At 44.3% G+C, this 18,703-nt stretch overlaps 1 long non-coding RNA gene across 5 annotated transcripts; it reads right to left on the bottom strand.

Moving 5' to 3' along the window:
* Positions 1-1,196: 1,196 nt before the first annotated feature.
* Positions 1,197-18,359, bottom strand: LOC138683561 (uncharacterized). 5 transcript variants are annotated; one of them, XR_011323066.1, is made up of 3 exons: positions 18,179-18,359; positions 5,458-5,508; positions 1,197-2,055 (listed from the first exon to the last, which is right to left on the bottom strand). It is a non-coding gene; the product is annotated as an uncharacterized lncRNA (long non-coding RNA). The 5 variants fall into 5 exon arrangements; XR_011323067.1 differs by lacking the exon at positions 18,179-18,359 and adding an exon at positions 12,880-12,983; XR_011323063.1 differs by lacking the exon at positions 18,179-18,359 and adding an exon at positions 12,668-12,834.
* Between the last annotated feature and the right edge of the window lie 344 nt (positions 18,360-18,703).

Genomic DNA, 18,703 nt, shown 5'->3' with positions numbered 1-18,703 from the left:
ATTTTTTCCATCAGGGAAAGAGGTACAGTCTCCATAGCTGCACCTCTCGGGTTGCCTTGCCTCTCCTAAATCATCTGCGAGACTTGGGCCACGGAAGAAAAGTGAAGCTTGCTCCCGAGGAGCTTGTACCGAGGTTGCAGAATTAACAGAAAGAGACAGTGTACAACCACAGAGCAGTTGGTGTTCTCACTTGGGAGCCTGCAGATGGCTGTGGGTGGGAAATGCCTCCACTTACGGAGGCGATGGAGATGAGTATGGTATAGTGCACTTGATGGTTTTTTCCATCCTCCAGCCCCCAGCAGGGCTGTCTGTCACGGGCTACCGGAGCATGGAATTGCCACTTGCCCCGAGCGTGGGAATGGGAGCGCCCAGCCGTTCACATCTCCTGCATGCCGTTTAACGGAATCAATTAGGCAAGACAGACCGTCAGCTTCCCCACCCCCTTTCCATGTCTGTCATGTCTATATACGTTCTAATTATTTCAGTTTGGGATGCCAGAGCTGTTTCCTGGATAGATCTGACCATCCTTAAACAAAAAGAGAGGAGGCGCACACGTGGATTTTTTGAGTAAATGCCACTTTCATTTCCAATGCTAGGCGCAGAGTAAGACACAGAACATTTTAAACACTTTGACAAGGGGGGAGGCAATCTCGTCTCCATCATGTCTTTCTGCTTCAATAGCCTCCTCAAGGAAACCTTCTCTGAACAAGGAAGCATCTGTGCTCGCATTTTGAATAACTTTTTTCATCCTTGTGCAGCTCTACTGAGTTCTCAGTAGATATAAATTGTTAAGCTTGCCTACACTTCAGTGTAAACTTTTTTGAAAGCCTGGTTTCATATTATTTGAAATAAACCCCTCAATGCTTTGTCTAAGATGAATGCAGGTTGATTTTTTTTTTCAGTTCAGTCCACACTGTATCATCACCACTACCAACAACCATCATCTTCATCCTAACCAACTACAAGCTTTATTTTTAAAGCCATTTCATTGCAATGAATCATTCTGCAAAATGAAACAGCATCTCCAAATAGCTTTCTAAAAAAAACCGTCTCAGCCCAGTTAAACATGAACTGGTCTGGGTTTCTCTTTATTTATTTAACAGCAATAGTTGCACATGCACTGTTTACCATCAGTACCATTTCCTCGTTGCAGCATTTAGTATCTGACAACTTCAGATTTTGGACTAAGTATGCCATTTAATTCCCTCCACTCTCACCCTTAGCTATAAAAATGTTAGATTCAATAAGCATTCCTGACCTTTCTCGCTGTTTTTTTTTTACTGTCTTTTGCAGTAGTCTTTCATTTTCACACGGTGTACGATGATCTTGAAGGAGTTTTTACTTTCGGTTATCTAGCTTTATGAAGACCAAAACACTCATACAGCTAGATAACCAAAGATAACAACTCGCTTCCCTCAAAGCTGTTTTTTTTTTCCTTGCTAGAATCCAGATTTTTTTTCTGATAGACGTGTAGTTTCCTCCAAGAGTACTAGTGCTGCTTTAAAATAGTCATCCTTTTATGCAATTGTGACCTGATATGTGTGTGTGCGCGCGCAGCTAATAACATCCAAAAGAGATCTGTTGCCTTCAAAGTTTATTCCGAACTTTTTCTTTCAGCCAGTAATTTCCGGCAGCGATAGCCAACAATTCATCTGTTAATATCAGAAAATAAACCCAGCTATTAAGGTGCATCAAGCTGTGATAAGACTGAAAAGCATCCATCCCTTCACAAGCCTCTATTTGCATTGTAAATCCTTCAGTCTCACGAAAGACTCTTTAGACTCTATAAAGATGTAAAGCCATCGGCAATTTCCAGCGCAGTGTAAGGAGGAAAAAAAAAATCCCATTTCAGTAGAAAGTGACAAGATGATTCGAGGATCCAGCTCCTGATCCTTTTAGATTATGCATGGTATAGAGATTTTTACCAAATGGTGGCAGCTTGATTGCAAATATCTTGCATGTATGTATGTTTTAGGGGGGGAAGATCCTCGCTTTCTCAGGGCTCCTAGAACTGGGAAGAAGATGCGGTCTTGCTGGCTTGCTGCTGCCCCCGGTCTGAAAGAAGGAGAAAAGGGGCATCATTGGAGGGCTTTCAGTGCCAAAATGTGGACCAGCCCGGCAAGGTCAGAGGTCCTGGACCGCGGGAGACCAAGGTAATGATGATGTCATGAGAAATTTCAAGTACACACGGTTATTGATATGCATGAGTGACCAGCGATCTGCCCCTGCCGGCGGCAGCGGCAGCCCGGGACTAAGCCCAATATTACCTCCTCTACCGCTCCCGACTGCAGGAAAATCCACCTGCCACCTTTACCTTCCTTCTTGCTAGCATAGATCGCTCTAATATCCAAAAACGGGAAGAATTCTCTCTCTAAGGATAGATAAAAGCGTTTCAGATCTCCGGAACGCCCTTGCCTGCATTTCTCTTTTGGCAGCCTCTGCTTGTGCAGAGAGATGTGAGGCACTTTGCTATGGCTTAAAGTAGGGCCTTGCTTTCTGAGACTGGGAATCAGATCTTTGTTACGCAGTGAGTCGATGTGTAATTACACTGACAATTTGACCTGCTGTGATGTGTTTTTAATGGCTTCACAGCTCGGTCATGTTTTGTGTCTATAGTGATTTGCAGGTATTTACACCGGGATGACTGTGCAATGCATTTTCCTCTATATGTTTATTTGGAATGCTGCTAGCAGCAGGCTCCGGCTTGTCTCCGGTGTATTCTATAGCATCTATTCTCTCTCTCTCTCTCCCCGTCCCCATTTCCCAGTGTATGTGGGGTGGGGTGTGGTGTGTTAGAATGCAACACAGGTGAACGTTGCAGCAAATGGTGAAATGCCTTAATAAAAATGCTGATTTATTGTTTATTTTTATTAACCTCGTACTTAGAGTGAAGAAATACATGCTTACATTTCTCAAGAAATCGATGAAGGCAAGTCTTTCTAAACTGTTAGAATGCATTATGTACAGTTTTAGGATTTCAGTCTCTCAATTCACCCCTCCCCTACATTATACTTTGAATTATTTAACATTATAATTTTTTCTAAGTCTAAAGTGCAAACAATAAAGGTCTCTCGACTATACGTGATACAATGAAACTCCAGACTGAGAGCTACAATATTTACTGTTGAAATTAATAAATGTACTTCCACAGCTCATACATACTGTGGTTGGTATAAGATGCATATTGAAAAATTCAGCACAGACAGAATATGGACTGCTCTGCACTTCTAAAGGAATTATTATTTAAAATTCATGCTGTTACTATTCTTTTAAGGTGTAAAATAAAACATAATACATCATGCTTTATGTTCCTGTACAGTTATAGGGAATACATCTCACTGCATTTAAATAGATTTCTTTGTAAATTGTTTCCATTGTTACTATTTTTAAGGGGAAATATTTAAATGCATGGAGTTAAACTGAAATTCTTGTTGTTCTATACTGACTGTATAGCCTGCTCACATAATAAAGCATATGTGTGCTTGTATGTACACAGGGGAACCATGTATACATGTGTAGGACTAAGTACATGTGTGTATAGGTATTTGCATTTAAATATATATATAATATGTGGTTACACTGTAAAATTACAACTATATAAACCAGTCCATTTTTTTACCATAGTTTAATATTACAAAAGCATGAAAATGGGAAAGCAATATAATTTATCAGACAAGGCCCAAAATTAATACTGCCACCAAGAAGTAAAACATAAACATCACTAATGTGCCAAATCCTGAATTCAATAGTGATATTACTAATGAGGCCATTCATTTGTGCTTTCAGATTATCAGCCTCTGAAATTGAGCATTATTTTTTTAAATGTGTGTTAGATATTCTGATATAAGGAAACACTATAATTTGCCACCAGTGCTTGGTATATATGAGATGTATGAGCTAATTGTGCCAGTGCTCTTTTCAGATTATACAGTCTGGCATAAAATGGTCAGAACTCTTATAACACTGTACTATTCATTACTGTGCTTCTTCATTACTTCTCAGGCTGTTCAAGCACAACAAGGATAACAATTAGACATCTGATATATCTAAAGGCACATGATCATTTTAATATTATGTAAAATACTAATGAGCTTCTCTGAATTGGCAGATAGAAAGATATTTTTTCTTGCAATAGCTAGAGGCAGCAGTATTAGTGGTTAGGCATGTGTTACAATAGGATTGTGAATTTATGCATTACATTGTCAGAGGCATGAAAACTCAGGTATTCCTTGTGATGTGTGTGTATGTCTATGCTTATATAGATATTTCTATATATAATACATATTAACACAGACACATGTACACATTAATGCATGCATTAAAGCATGTCGCCATGTTACAGGATTTGCAGTTAAATGCAAGACATTTTATTGTAAATTAGTTTTTTTCAAAGATGCAAACTATGCCTTTAAAACATCAAGCTCTGTTCTCAAGACCACCTTACTCACACACTGACTTAAGTAACTGCAATACACCTGTCACATTTTGTTAATTAATCATTTGAGCCTCAGAAAGTCAAAAGAGCCAACATGACAATTATAACCTAGCTGTTCATTAGCCATATTGCCAATTAAATTTTCTAACTTTCAGTCATCTAGTAGGGCCTTGAAATCGAGGGGTGCCCAGGAAGACTGCACAAAAATATTTGCTTATTGTGAATATCACAAAAAAAAATATCTATACAGCAGTTGTTATTTTTTTCCAAAATCACTTTAGAATGATCTGCATATTGGAAGATACAGAATCCAAACATTTTTTCCTCCTGCCTCCCTAATAAATTCCCATTAATGGCCTTTAAATTGGTATGTGATTGCCATGCATGTTTTCTAATCTTTTTATAGGTCTCCAGATGGCTGTGATGTAAAGAAGAAACATCCTCCGTATATTTTTTAAGAATAAACAGTCTCTATTTAAAGAGGAATACTTATGATTCTCTAATTATTACAGAGATACGTTCAAATGCCAGTATCCCCATCTTCTGTATGGAATACACATAGGAACCCTATTTAAACTGCTATGAAGTACATAACTGTATAACATTATATGAATCCTCTTTTCATACTAAATTAGAATAGAATTCATGCAAATTTAAAACATGTCACACCAATACAATCCAGGCAAATATTTCCTGCATAATATCCCTTTCCTTTCAGCCAGGTAAGTCACTTGACTGGCTTGCCTTCTAATAAAAGTGTCTTATAATTTCTTTTGTGACCACAATTTTATTTTACAGGCAACTTCATATTATATTTCTGTTATATTGAACATATGATATGCAAAGGGATATCTAATACAAATCCAAATTACAAAATAAGAAAAGGCAGACTATCGAGAATTCAAGATCTTGGGAAAAAAAAAGAAAACCACACTCAGTAATTTCACATGGATGCTCTGCGTGCTGTTAAAGAACATGTTCTATTGTCTGACTTTTATTATTAAACAAAAAAATAAAAATACCGTTTCTTGTCGTGATTGTCATTTCCTGTGGTCTTCCTGCATTGATTAAATCTGAAAAATAGCCACAAAAAAAGCAATGGATCATAATTTAAACAATTTCACTGTTCTTGTTCGTGAAATGTATGTAAATAGATAAATGCATGTGTGTTCAGGAGGCACTGTGTATATCAACATTTGGAGATTATTGAATAAATTACTAAAACGCTTGACTCTAGATTAAACAGGGAAATAACTAGCCACATTTCCTGCAGATGATCTAATATGACATAAAATAGATACGAGTAATGTACTCCAGTATCTGCAGGGTTAAATGTGGTAATTAATATTTACAGGACATAACTATGAACAATAAAAACAAATTCCATAATTATTTGCGGAGACCTATGATAAAAAAAAAAGTTTAAGAATATTTGGGGCTGCTGAACAGAGATACTGAAAGCTACAGAGGCATATATAATATTTGCATACTGTAAGCTGCCAGTTACTTAATAAAGGATGGAGGCTCCATCTACCCTTCAGTTCAAAACATGCAAAACACATTAAGCCAGTATTTTCCCGATAGAATTTCCGTGTCTTTCAGATCACCGATGTCCTGAAATCAGGATCATTAGAAAGGCATGGTCTATATTTACAAAACTGTTACTATATCAAGAGCTGTATGTGTAAATAAATATAACAATCTAATCACTGTCATTGCATCATATCGATTACATCAGCCTTAGTTTAAAAGCATATTATTTCTTACAAAGTAACTGTGTTCTTCTATTTTATGGTAAGTTATTTCTCCCATTTCATGAATCCTGGGCTAGAGTTGTTCTTGGAGAGGTATGCTACTTGGTGGGTGGGTGTTTTGGTGGGTGGGTGAGAGGGAGGACTAAAATAGAAGCGCCATTGTGTAAGTAAGTACCTTGCTTCAATTACGCGCTCTGCCTACCGGCGCCCCGGAGGGCCCGCGCCAGAGCTGGAGGTAGCCTGCACCCCGGCGTCGGGTGGCCCGGCCTGGTCTGCCGCCGGGGCACTCCCGCGCCCCCGGCCCGACCCCGCGACGGCTGGGACTGTGCCGTGCCGCGGCAGCCATTCCCGGACTCCCGGGGCAGCAGCACCTAGAGCCGCGGCATGGCGCAGGCCACCTCCCCCTCCTCCTCCCCCTCCTCAAAAAGGTGTGCGTTTTAGTCGGGCTGAACCTATGTCAGACACATCGCAGCTGACCCTGCCGCCCCGGCCAAGATGGGAATAATTACAACCTTATGAAACATTTATTAAATCACCCCGGCTCAAAGGGATACATATTTTGATCAGGCTGTATTTTGGACAACCCATTAAGTGATGGCTGCTTGCTTGAAGTGACCCACTAAGCACAGAGGCAGATGGATTTATTAACTACAGTGAATAATCTCCTCCACGTTGGCAATCTCAAAAATGAGCTCGACTTTTTAATGTTTTTATTTTATTTTTTTTACAAAACAGCTCGAAAATGTAGAGTCAACAGGAGTTTGTTCCCATATGCTAATTTAAAATACGGTGAATGATTGTTCCTATGTCTACACAGCTTCGAAACGTACCCAGGTACTGCTAAAAAGCTTCCTCTCTGCATATTTAAACGTTATAGCTCTGCTTTTACTGGCAATCTGCTCGATAATTAAGTTCCCACACCTAACCACACACAAGACCAACAAGTTTAGAATAAAACATACAAAATCAGCTAACCAATATAAGCTGTCGTGTTAACTCATAAAACCCTGCCTTGTTAATCAAATTTCCCTCGCGGTCGCCAGTGGAAGTTCCTGGAGTCCTACCAAGGCAACCTGTTCTGTCTGACGTTGGGCGAAGCAGCCCCTACCCCTGAACCTGACACAGAGCTGCTAACCGATCTCAGGTTCACATATACCCACTCCCTCAATCGGAAAATGCAGATGTGCAATGAAGTTCAGCTGTCTCCCTTTATATAACGAATTCAGGTTCTGTATATCCCCCTCGCAATACTTACATTTGTTCTTTACTTTATAAAGATTTGACCCCACATCTAAATGGTTAGGTGAATCTCCAGTAGAAAACAAAGATTCCCACCACAGTCAAGACCCCTTTAAAGCACAGAAAGCAGGTTCTTTCATATCTCCAGAAATTCAGATCTTTCCCCTCGTCATCTCTATTTAAAAGTGCTGCTTAGTTCCATGGTGTAATTCTTGCACGATCGGTTCTAAAATAGTTTAAAAGTTTCCATTAAAAAAAGGGGGGAGGGGAAGGCAAAAGGGTGTGGGTTGGGGGTTTTTTTCCCCCTTTTTCCATATTGCTTCCTAAGCCCCAGAGTAGAAAGTGAAGTGTTGTATGTGAGGCTCTGCAAGTTTTTTTTTGGGGGGGGGGGGGTTGGCCAAGGTCTAGTCCAGCCCTCTCTGCTGAGGAGGACGTGCTCTGAAATTCAACCAATTTTCCCAACGCTTTTGTTGCTGATGAACTGAAGCCCTTTTGTTCATCCATTGCCACGGTCTTTTCTCGTTCCTACTATATGTTATGCGTTGGCAGAGATAATGAATTTACACCAAAACCTCTCATAGTCCCATTTTGACAGACGGAACAAATTAGAAACGCCTAGTCTAAAGAAGAGTAATGGCTACATTTTCCCAGAGAAGGAAAGCGCACATTTCTTTGGAAACAAAAAAAAAAATTGCACCAAATGGTTGAGTTTTTCTAAGGTGTTTTCCTCCAGCTAACTTCTGAAGAAGAGTTTCTTCTGGGTCCTGTTTTTGGAAGGTATTAACATTTTGTGTAACTTTTGTCAAAATTGATCAACCGGTCGTCAACAACAAGAAAAAAGAATCCCCTCCAATTTGTTATCGTGAAACTTGTAGCGTGACCTCTCCTCAACACAGTGATTGCTGGAAGGAGGCTTTCTTAAACTTTTGTGGTTTCCTTCTTTTCCTTCTCATTCAATGCTTCAGGTTCAAAACCAGAGGCGCAGAACCAACATTTCGCCCATGAAAACGCCAGCTCGTTTTATGGCGCAGAAGCCGGGCAAAGAGCTGCATGGTGCGTTGGGAGAAGTTTGGGGGTGTGCCTCACCACAGGAGGTGTGTGGGGAGGGAGGGAGGTGGTGCATGGCAAGGTAGGGAGGCAGGACAGCTCTCTGGTATGTGCCTGGGAGAAGTTTGGGGGTGTGCCTCACCACAGGAGGTGTGTGGGGAGGGAGGGAGGTAGTGCATGGCAAGGTAGGGAGGCAGGACAGCTCTCTGGTATGTGCCCGGGAGAACGCAGCGATGGGGTTGTGCTCGCCGTTTGGGGTGGTCTGGCGGGGGCAGTTGCAGGGCAGCGGTGTCGGCGGACGAGCCAGGGGTTTGGGAATCTGCCAGACAGCCTGTCCCTGTCTGGGGCGACTTTGCACGACATCCGCACATGGTGTTTTCCATAGAGTGCTGTATTGTAGCCGCGTGGGCAGGTGTCAAGGAGTGTGAGCATGTGTGAAGAATGTGTCGGGGGGGCGAGGATTGGGGGAGGGGCAATACTAAAAAATGTATATATATACATATTATGCCATATGTGTATGTGGCATATATATATATTTTTTTTATATGTCATATGGGAGTCCCGTCCAGAGTGCGGCTCCAGGGAGAGGGTAGTCGGTCCGCAGAGGCGCGGATTTCCTGCCAATTACTGCCAGGGACAGCAGTCCGGCCACCCCGTCCTGGCTGAAGCCTTTCACAGCCCCTGTCGCAGCCCAGTCGCGCACAGCACCCATGGATCCTCCTGCCAACACAGCCCCTGGGGACAAGGCAGACCAACAGAACTCTATAAGAATAAAAATGCAATCTCAGACTAAACTAACGAAATTCAGGGTAAACCCTGGCTACACAAAACTGCTGAGAGGATTTATAAAAGTCTGGATCAGTCTCTCAGTCAGAAATACACTCGTGTTTCCATTCCCTGGCTTGGCCATTTAAGTTTAGTCAAGATGTTTGAATAGAGAAGCAGTGCGTGAGTGTGTGTGGGTGTGAGCATGTGTGTGTGTGCAGCCGCTAGCTTGCAGCTGGTTTACTTTAAGAGTGACTGTGCCAAGTTTTAGAGATGCTCTGGAACATAACAAAGCAGACAAACAAACATGAGAGAAAGAAAAACTTAGATCCTAATAAATAATACCATTCATTTTCAAAACGTCGATTGCGTTTAATTCTACAGCCTCACCAGTAGAAATTGCCCCAGCGCTAAAAGTTTTCCAAACATTATAAACCGAGGTGTTTCTAAAGGGAGAAAGGGTACAGGGAAAGATATAGAGGAGACAGCTTTAGAAAATTGCTCACATCTACACTTTTCTACCTTGGTATCAACAACAAAGCCGACTTTCTGCAGTCAGATATCCGAGAGCCTTTTAATACCGCTTCTCTTTCCAAATGGGGGAAATCAGTGCAAAGACAGGAGAGTGGTTTTGACTTGCAATCAGATCGGCTGGAGGAGCGAACGGCTTGCCTACAGCCTAGCGACTTTTCCATTTTCTGTCTCTTCTTCCTTAAACCGGCACTGATATCAGCAGATCTCTTACACCAAACCGCTAACACTGTATCGATGCAGTCATTCGAAATTATGATTTACCTGCACTGCGTGTGTCGTGCAATACTGGGGGGGATTTTTTGTGACTTGATCAGTGTTTTCTATTTCCCGCTCATCATCTGATGAAGAGGAGCGGCGGCGTTCTCGGGGACGGTGATAGCGCACCGCGAGGGCGGGCTTTGTTTTGCCGCCGTGCGGGGAGAGAGGGTGGGCGAGCCGGGTTAATGTTTTTGTTAATGTTTATTTTATTGGGCAGGGGCTCTGATCAGTGTGGCAAAGCGGCGAGCGGAGCCAAACAGCCAACGCAGCTGCGGACGGTGCCTACCGGCGGTCTGGCCACCTCCCCGCTACGGCCGCCTCCCTGGCCCGGCCCGGCGCGGGCCGATGAGGCTCGGCTCGGTGCGGAGCGGAGCGGCCCCGGCTCTGCGCCCCCACCGCCGCCGCGGCCCCCATCCTGGTTTCACGTTCAAGGTTTAACAGTGAGGTCATGTTCATTGACGTCAGCTTGAGGTTTGCTGTACGTCCGGCTGCATTTGCATACATCAAGGAAGTTAGGGCATTAAAAAAATATGCAAATCCTACTGCTTGGAGAAAAGACTGAAAATTCCTGGAGCGATCGCCCCTATTAATGAAGATCGCAATTAATGGAACAAACAATCCGTTCTCCCCTCCTCCCTCCTCCTGCCAAATATCATAAACAACAACAAAAAAAACCCGAAATAACAAATATCAATTAGGCACGGGAAGGTTGGGGCGCGCCGGCTTTGCGTCGGCCGGGGCCGGCTGCGACGCGGCACGGAAAAAAGCCCGGCTCAGAGCAGGCTGCTCCAGACGGCTCCCTATGCATAATCAGGGCTTCACCGCTGCGCCATTCTCCTCTCCTCCTCCTCTCCTCCTCCTCCTGCTGCTGTTGGTTCCACCGTGTATTATTTTTAATACTGATGCATATGTAAAGCTATATTTGCATTTTTTAAATTAACCAAAAGTTAGAAGCTATTGCTTTTTCTCTGATCTTTCCTTCCTTTCTTTACCCCTCATTCCCTTCCCCCCCCCTCCTTTTGGCATGACTCTGCTGTGTATGTGCCTTTATATGCAGTTTCCTCCCTGCTTCTGTTTGTATAAGGTTAAAAAATACGCACAAAGCTAAAAAAACAAAGATGCACGTCATGCTTATTGGGTCTTAAGAGGAGAGGCACGTATCATTGCCATACTCAGCTATAATACCAGTAGGTCGAACCTGGAAATTTGATCGCCTAATTAACTTCATATTAGGAAAAAGAATACTGTTTTCGGGTATAAGGCAATATACATAATGCGTGTAATGGGGACTGATTCAAAGAATTTATAATATTTCATTGCAGAATTACTACCTATAAACACATTTATATCTCTGTTGATTTCAGGAATGTTTTATTTTAGAATATTATCTTAAAATGTGTACACCCAGGTATGGAGTGCTTTCTCTAAGGAAGACATTTTGTACGTTCTGTCTTAACTGCTACATTATTAAATGTATCACAATTCATGTTAACATGTGTAGTTTTAAAGCAACTACCTAAGTCTTTACTGAAAAGGCATTTTTAAAGGTTATTTTAAAATATTGCCGTTATCATTACATTTTCTTTATCTGAAAATCCACAGGCCCTGAATTACATTTAAAACCAATATTAGTTCATTTCGATTTACCTTGATGGGGAAATTCTTATTAAAAAAAGAGTAGTTTAAACCTGATTAAAACCAGAAGATTACTCTCTTTTTATATTCCAGAAATATTATATTTTTAAACAAGTAATGTTTTCCATAAGAACAATGCCCACCCATACACACATTTTTTTCTTTAAAAAAAGTCTAAGTACATGCATAGATAATTAGTTACACCATGAATGACTTACCTGCATAAACGTATAAGGCAAAAATTACCTCCCCTCCAAGACTGCCATGCATATATATTTTTAAAAATAATGATCAGAATGTCATACTCGATTTGTATTACTCAGTACCTATTTCACAACACGTATATTTTCTTTGGGTTTCTTATGGTATTTCCAGCCCTACCTCTAGCTCCAGTTGAACAAGCCCTACACTAAAGTGCTCATATATGTCACCCAAGAAAAAGTGGTCAGATGGCTACCCGTAAAACATTAAAAAAATCCCTTAAACAGATACTATCATCCACTAGGTTAGTTCTTACCTTACCATATAGAGCAATAATTCATATAGGAAAGTACTTTTTTACACATTTTTATGAATAGCGGTGGGACTACAGAGCTGTGTGCAGGTGCCCATTTACGAGTGATGTTGGGGACCCTTAGCCCACGAAAGGAAACCTATTATTTCCACTGCTTTTAATTAGCACACATGAATCACGATCCTCTATAGATCTGTAGTAACATATGCAGACAGACCCACAGAGGTGAGTGCCTAGCCCAAGTTCGAGTGTGTGCGCAGGTAGCAGGCGGCACAGAGGGAGAGCGGGATGTGTGTGTAGGTGTTGGTGAGCGGGGGTGTATGGATATGTTACATAATGCCCCTCTGCCCGCGGCACAAGTGTGCTGCGGTGCGGCTGACTCCCGCGGCAGCGCGGCCCTGGCCGCCTCCCTGCCCCCGGCTCCCTCGGTGGCGCAGGGCAATGACCCCACGCCCCACCACTCCCCGTGCTGCCGCTGCTGCTTACCCCCGCCGCCGCCTCGCTGCGCGCCGCCGTTGCCCCCGACGGCACTGCACCCGGCGGGACAGCACCCGGCGGAACGGGACGGAAGGAGCCGTCGCTGGTGCTCTGCCCCAGCTGGGCTGCTGCGGGAGCAGTGCCTGAGCCCCCCCCTCACCTCCCCTCCGCCTCTACTCCCGTCGCCGCATCCACACACCTGCCCCCCCGCCCCGTATTACCATACGGAGGCTGGGTCTCCGCGAATCACAGCGGCAGCGGGCGACATTTGAATAAGCCCCGCAGCCGGCAGCAGCGCCAGCTCCTGCAGCGGCAGCGCTCTGCACGGGCCGCTTCCCCAGCCCGTCCGCCCCTCCCCCGCTCCCCCGCCCTTTCATGTGCCACAGGCATCGTGGGGACAGCTGTCTTGTCTCAGTCACTTGCCACTTTAACGCTAATTTGACGGGTAGAATATGAACAATAAATACCCCCCCCCCAACTCGTTACCTAATACTCAGCCTTTTAAAGCTAAAAATAAAGGCGCGTACAACTCACATACAATTTCAAAATGCCACTAAAGTGACGATTTCAGACAGAAAAAAAAAAGTAGCATTAATAATACTCAAATTTGGGGTAATCGTTACAGCTGATCGTTACGGATGAGAGGGGGCATCGGGTTGAAAATAAATACATGAAATAGATCCCCTTCCTCGTATTTTTTTACAACGCTTTTAATGGCTAGAATCATCTAAATATTCATCATTTTACACTTAGAGTTTTCCCTCTCTTCAGCCGTCTCTATCTTTTAATCAAACCGTACATAATCAGACCTGCACCGATATGCTCTACGCGTGAACATACATGTTTTGGCATTATTTACAGATTGGTTTGGAAGAAGAGAGATACAGGTACAGAAAAAAGTCTTTTTTTTTTTCCCGCAAGATTTAAATCCTTGAACCAAAAATTGTAAAATGACAACCATGTAATTTTAAGTAGAGTAACCGAAACTTGAAATGAGAAATAAATCGATTATTTGGGGGTTTTTTTTAGTAAGGAAAAGACTGAATTTAGTGGGTTTTGCCTTCACAAAAATTCATAATTTGGACGTCCTTACACGTCCAGTGTGAATACACCTCATAATACACAACCTTTGAAAAAAAAAATACAAAGCCACACGAATCTCTCTTTGATTAATAATGTCTCCCCGATTAGAGGTGGAAAGCTAGAAACCAAGAGTAGCAGCAGGGGAAGAGGGGGCGATAATTTTAATATTCAGGAGTTTCATGCATATTTAAAATAATTGCTGAATTGTTAGATTTCCGGGGAGCAGAGGGAAGGTGTGACGTACAGTAAACTCTATTAGATAAGTTTTAGTGAGCATTCAAAACGTTAACTTCAGCATCAATCTAGGATAAGTAGCCAATGCAGTTGACTTTCCATACACGAGATGTTTATGGCTTTTAGCACTAACATAATTAGCCAAATTTTCCTGATGTCTTTTCTGTTGTTCTATTTTCATAATCAGTTTATAACTTGGCATAAAATGAGAAATCAATAAATTAAGGCTTGAAATTAACCGTTATTTCACTGGTTTCCATAATAATTGGCTCACAGACAGGACTAAACCTGGTTTTGTTTCTGTTTGGATTATTTTTCCCTTTACATCAGCTTGGATTGCCGGAGACCACTTCTGATCTCCAGGCACAGACCAAGTGGAAAAGGTTGGCAAGGCATGAGTGTCCCTCAGCTCCATGATTCCTCGAAAGGGTGCTTCCTACCCAAAGTGCCCCCCCTTGGCTCCACTCTGTGGCCAGCTCCGTGGAAGCCTTGCGCGGCGGTGAGATCAGGAGGGCGATGCTGCCGCCCGAGGCTGGCTACCTGCCGTCCAGGCGACCCGAGCCAGGCCGGGATGTCCCAGACGGCGCAGCTTTCCAGCACCCGCAGAGGCCGCGTCCGGCAGAGAGACAGCGACACCTACCGGTGTTCTGCATGGCCCCGGCGAGCGCGGGCCATCGGCGGGGGTAGGGCGCGAGCGCGGGCCACACCACACCGCGCTCCCTTGCCCAACCTAGCGCAGACTGGGGAGAAGACATCACGGCAGCGCGCCCCCTCTGCTTGATCCGCTCTAGAGCACGAATTCAGCCCTATTAGAGCGATCGTTTCAGTGGACAGAAATCAGCAACATTCCACGAAAAAAAAGTGTGTTTTTTAGTCTTTGCAACGTGCCTTCTGAAACAAGTGGGGATGCTGTTCTTGTCGCCTCCTTGGGACCGCAGCCCCCAGATACAGCGGCTGAAATCCTGCTTTCCCCCCCGCATACACACGCTCCCACCTCCAGATCTGGGCTGTATCTCACAAAAATTAGAGACCTGATCGGGATAATGATAAACGCCTCACTGCGAGCAAAGTCTTCCCAGAGAAGCTCGTGAAGGTCACGCTGAGCGCAGAGAGCGAAGGGCAGCACATATGTGTTCTCCCTGTCGCTACCGTCTCACCCCAGCCTCTCTCCCCTTATTTGTATTGTCTTATATACACCGGGAAAAGCAATATTCCACAAACACATTTCAGCAGGAATAATCGTCGCCTCCTCCGCGCTTTGCATTTTAATTGCCAGGATCAAAAAATGGGCTCACTTTGTGTATTCCTGTTTGAAGAAAAGCATGGCTTACAAACCGTGGGAAGGGGGACGACAATAATATCCTAAGCAAGAGTATAATTATATATTCGCCCCTGCGGAATGGCCCTATTCTTTATTGAATTTTTTTATTGATGCTGTGTGGAAAGAACTTTTTCTTGGAAACATTTTCTAGCTGATCGTATTACTCTTTACCTTATCCCTATTCTCCTTTCTTCTTTTTAATAATAATAATTAAAAAATCATTAAAATGAAAGGGCCAGATTTATGTTACCAAAAGGCAGTTTTTACAAGTACAAATGGCAGTAAAGGAGCACTAATCGTGTTAGGTTTTTAGGAGGAAGACACACATCCGAGAAGTTGGAGGCTACATTTGATTGGATTAACCGCCACTTTCTGTTGTTATTTTAGTAGTTCATTAGTCGAGTGTGCTTTGACAATTGATTTCCGAGATCTCATTCTAGGAATTTTGGTTGTTTCGTATCTCAATAGGCTTTTCTCAACGGGCTACAGTTGGAGAAAATAATAACTTGGCTGTTTCGAAGGACATTTTTTGTGCACCTGCAGGAGTTTTTTTTCTTCTTGCCCGAAAAAATAACAACGTGCAGTTCATTTACAGTGAGGAAAGGGTGTGGCACAACTTGCGGCAACTACCTTTCAGAGGTTTTAACTTGTGTACCATGAACACAAATGCAGGGACTCAAAGTAGTTCTTCGAGTGCGTTTTCTAAATGTGCATTAAGGTAAATGAGCAAAACTTCGCTAAATCTCCCTGGTCATAAAACTTGAGAATAAATGAGTTCGTCGCTAGTAGCATCACAAGACTGAGGATTCATTCTTAGAAAATGTACGTCTACTAAAAGGAACCAATATATCATCTCAATAACGATCTCGCTTAGAGTGATGGAAAAATATAAATTAAAATAAACGAAAAATCAGCTTGCATCCTCAAGTACTGAAGAGGTCTCTAAATAATGGTTGATCACACCTACTCCAAAATCAAGAATAAGACACATCGCTAACATTTTCCTGGCTCTTTTTCTCCGAAGGGTATTGTTCTCTTCTTTTAGTAACTCCAGGAACTGCTGCTGCTGTTTTTTACACTAAAATAATAGTAATGGGTGTCTCTCATTTTGCCCTAGACACGCCGACGCCCTCCCATCCCATCCTGCCTCATCCCTCAAACCCAGAGAGAGCAGCGGGCCGGCCTGGCGGTCGCACACCTCCGTGCTGTGCCGGCAGGACGCACGAGCGGATCGACGGGACGCCGGCCCTGCGGCTGACTGACGCCGCTGCTCGGACACGTTCCCACGCTCTAGGAGAGCCCCCTGAGAGAGAATTGCAGCACCTTCATTAAAACCTTGCCATTTTGCTGAGAGCTGTGCGCATGCCTATTTGGCAAAAAGTGTCAGACATCTAATATATTTCTCTCTCGTGTCTGATAACACAAGGACTACTTATTTAACAAAGCACCACAGGGTATTAGACAGTTCAAATGCACAAAATCATTATAGTCCCTTGCCCTACAAGTGTGTGCGTGGCCCCCTCCCCGCTTTTCTTTCCCAGCTTTTCAGTAGTAATGAATGAATCAAGAACTAGAGCAGCATATTCAAATACGAATGAATCACGACATGTAAACCTATCATCTTCAATCGTCGAGTTGAAGAATCGTCAAGGCTGAGACGGCAGCCTATAGCAGTGGGCATATTGCAGAAAACCTGGGAACGGCTGGCAAAGGAGTGCAGTTTGCAGCTGACTAACAGACTTATAGAGTGGGATAAAAGGAAGGTCACCTACCTTTTCAGGGCGCCTCCCCTCACACCCCCAAAATTAAACTCAGTGAGAATAGAAAGAAGTGTATTTATGGGCTTTAAAACCTGCATATTCATTATAAAAGACTTTCTGAAGCTAACTTACTCTGCCAATCTAACTAAGCAGAACTTTTATTTATTTCCTTCCACCTGTCTCCCTCACATAGACAGTACTATTTTCCCGATAGCATTTCATTTTTTTTCCAACTAGTGGACAGACGGTCCTGGGAAAAGCAATTGTCAGCCTTATACACCCAGGGCAATCAAAAAAACAAACCCTCCCACCTCACCCTAACCAGCAGCAAGCCCTTATTTATTTTGATTATTTGTTAAAAGGCAGCCAGCTGGGAACTTGACAATGTGCTCGCACCCGATCTCTCTCTCTCTCAAATGTGATGTGATATGAGCGTGTGTGTACATATTGCCGTATGTGTACCAGCTCTGCCCGAAACGGCGTGAACACCAATTTCCCTACAAGTGTTACCACTTCCAGCTCAATGCAGCCCCCGATAGATGTGTGTGTGTGTTTAACAAACCGATAGGTAAGTCGCTATCAGGTGATCAGGCTTGTAATCCAGTAGTCTTTGGTTAAATAAGATTTATAATTAAGAGTAAAAAATTAGGGAAAGGACAAAAGGGAGGGGGGGGCACAGAGAAATCTCTCCCTGATCAGGAGAAATGGCCTTGCCAGCTCGCTCTGCTGCCGTCTGGGGTTACTGCGTTCGTCGCAACCCACTCAGCCCAGCATAAACTTTCAGAAGACTGAAGTGCCATAGAAAGTCAACGAGGGATCCGAGGAATCGCAGGGCGACAAGGTGTAAGGAGGCCGGCGGGGGGAGAGAGCTATCCCTGCTGAAGCCCTGCCTCTCCCCCCCCGAGTCATCGGGAGGCTGCAGGCAGGGTCGCCCTCCCCGGACGCCCTCCTCCTGCCCCGTGGGTGACACAGCGTGGCCTCTTCCGGAGCCCAGCGGGGCATCGCCTGGCCTTACCAAGCCCTTGGCAAAGCCCGAGCCCCCGCGAGAGTGTGCGTGTGTGTAGGAGCGGCGAGGCTTCCGCGGCGCAGGGTGGCAGGGATGCTCCGCGCCCCGGTACTTACCCCCGCGATGCCTGACACCGATCCGCTCCCGTCCGCAGCCCCTCAGCAAGACACACACGTCACACACATCTTCGCAGAGATTAGTTGTGACTTTTCGAGTCCAACCCTGCTCATTCAACGGTAGGCAGGAGAAGAAAACATAAGGGGGCGATGGAAGGAGAGGGGTGGTCACGGGTGCTGCTTCACGCTGAACTGCAACGTGGCTCCCCCCTCCCCTTCGCCCTGGCATTTCCCACCCACTCACCTCCTTCCTCCCGCCCCAAATCAGAAAGCCGCGGGAGGGAGGGACGACACACGGATCCGCGCTGGCTGCTGGGGCTCCGGCGGAGGCGCTCCCTCCGCACCCGCGTACTGGCCTCCACGCCTCGGTCCCGCCGCGGCACCCCGGGGACTGTGCCTGTGGAGCGCAGCGTTTGGGGAGAAAAGGGGGAGGAAGGGGCTGAAGGACTGCCCGAGGCATGTCTGCCCGCCTGCCCGGATGGGGGTCACATGCCACATGTGGGGCGCGCAGAGCCCCGTGGTGCG

The sequence above is a fragment of the Haliaeetus albicilla genome, chromosome W (assembly GCF_947461875.1).
Source record: "Haliaeetus albicilla chromosome W, bHalAlb1.1, whole genome shotgun sequence".
NCBI classification, from domain to species: domain Eukaryota; kingdom Metazoa; phylum Chordata; class Aves; order Accipitriformes; family Accipitridae; genus Haliaeetus; species Haliaeetus albicilla.
The sequence above is the reverse complement of the archived record's forward strand: the minus strand, read 5'-3'. Positions and strand labels throughout refer to the sequence as shown.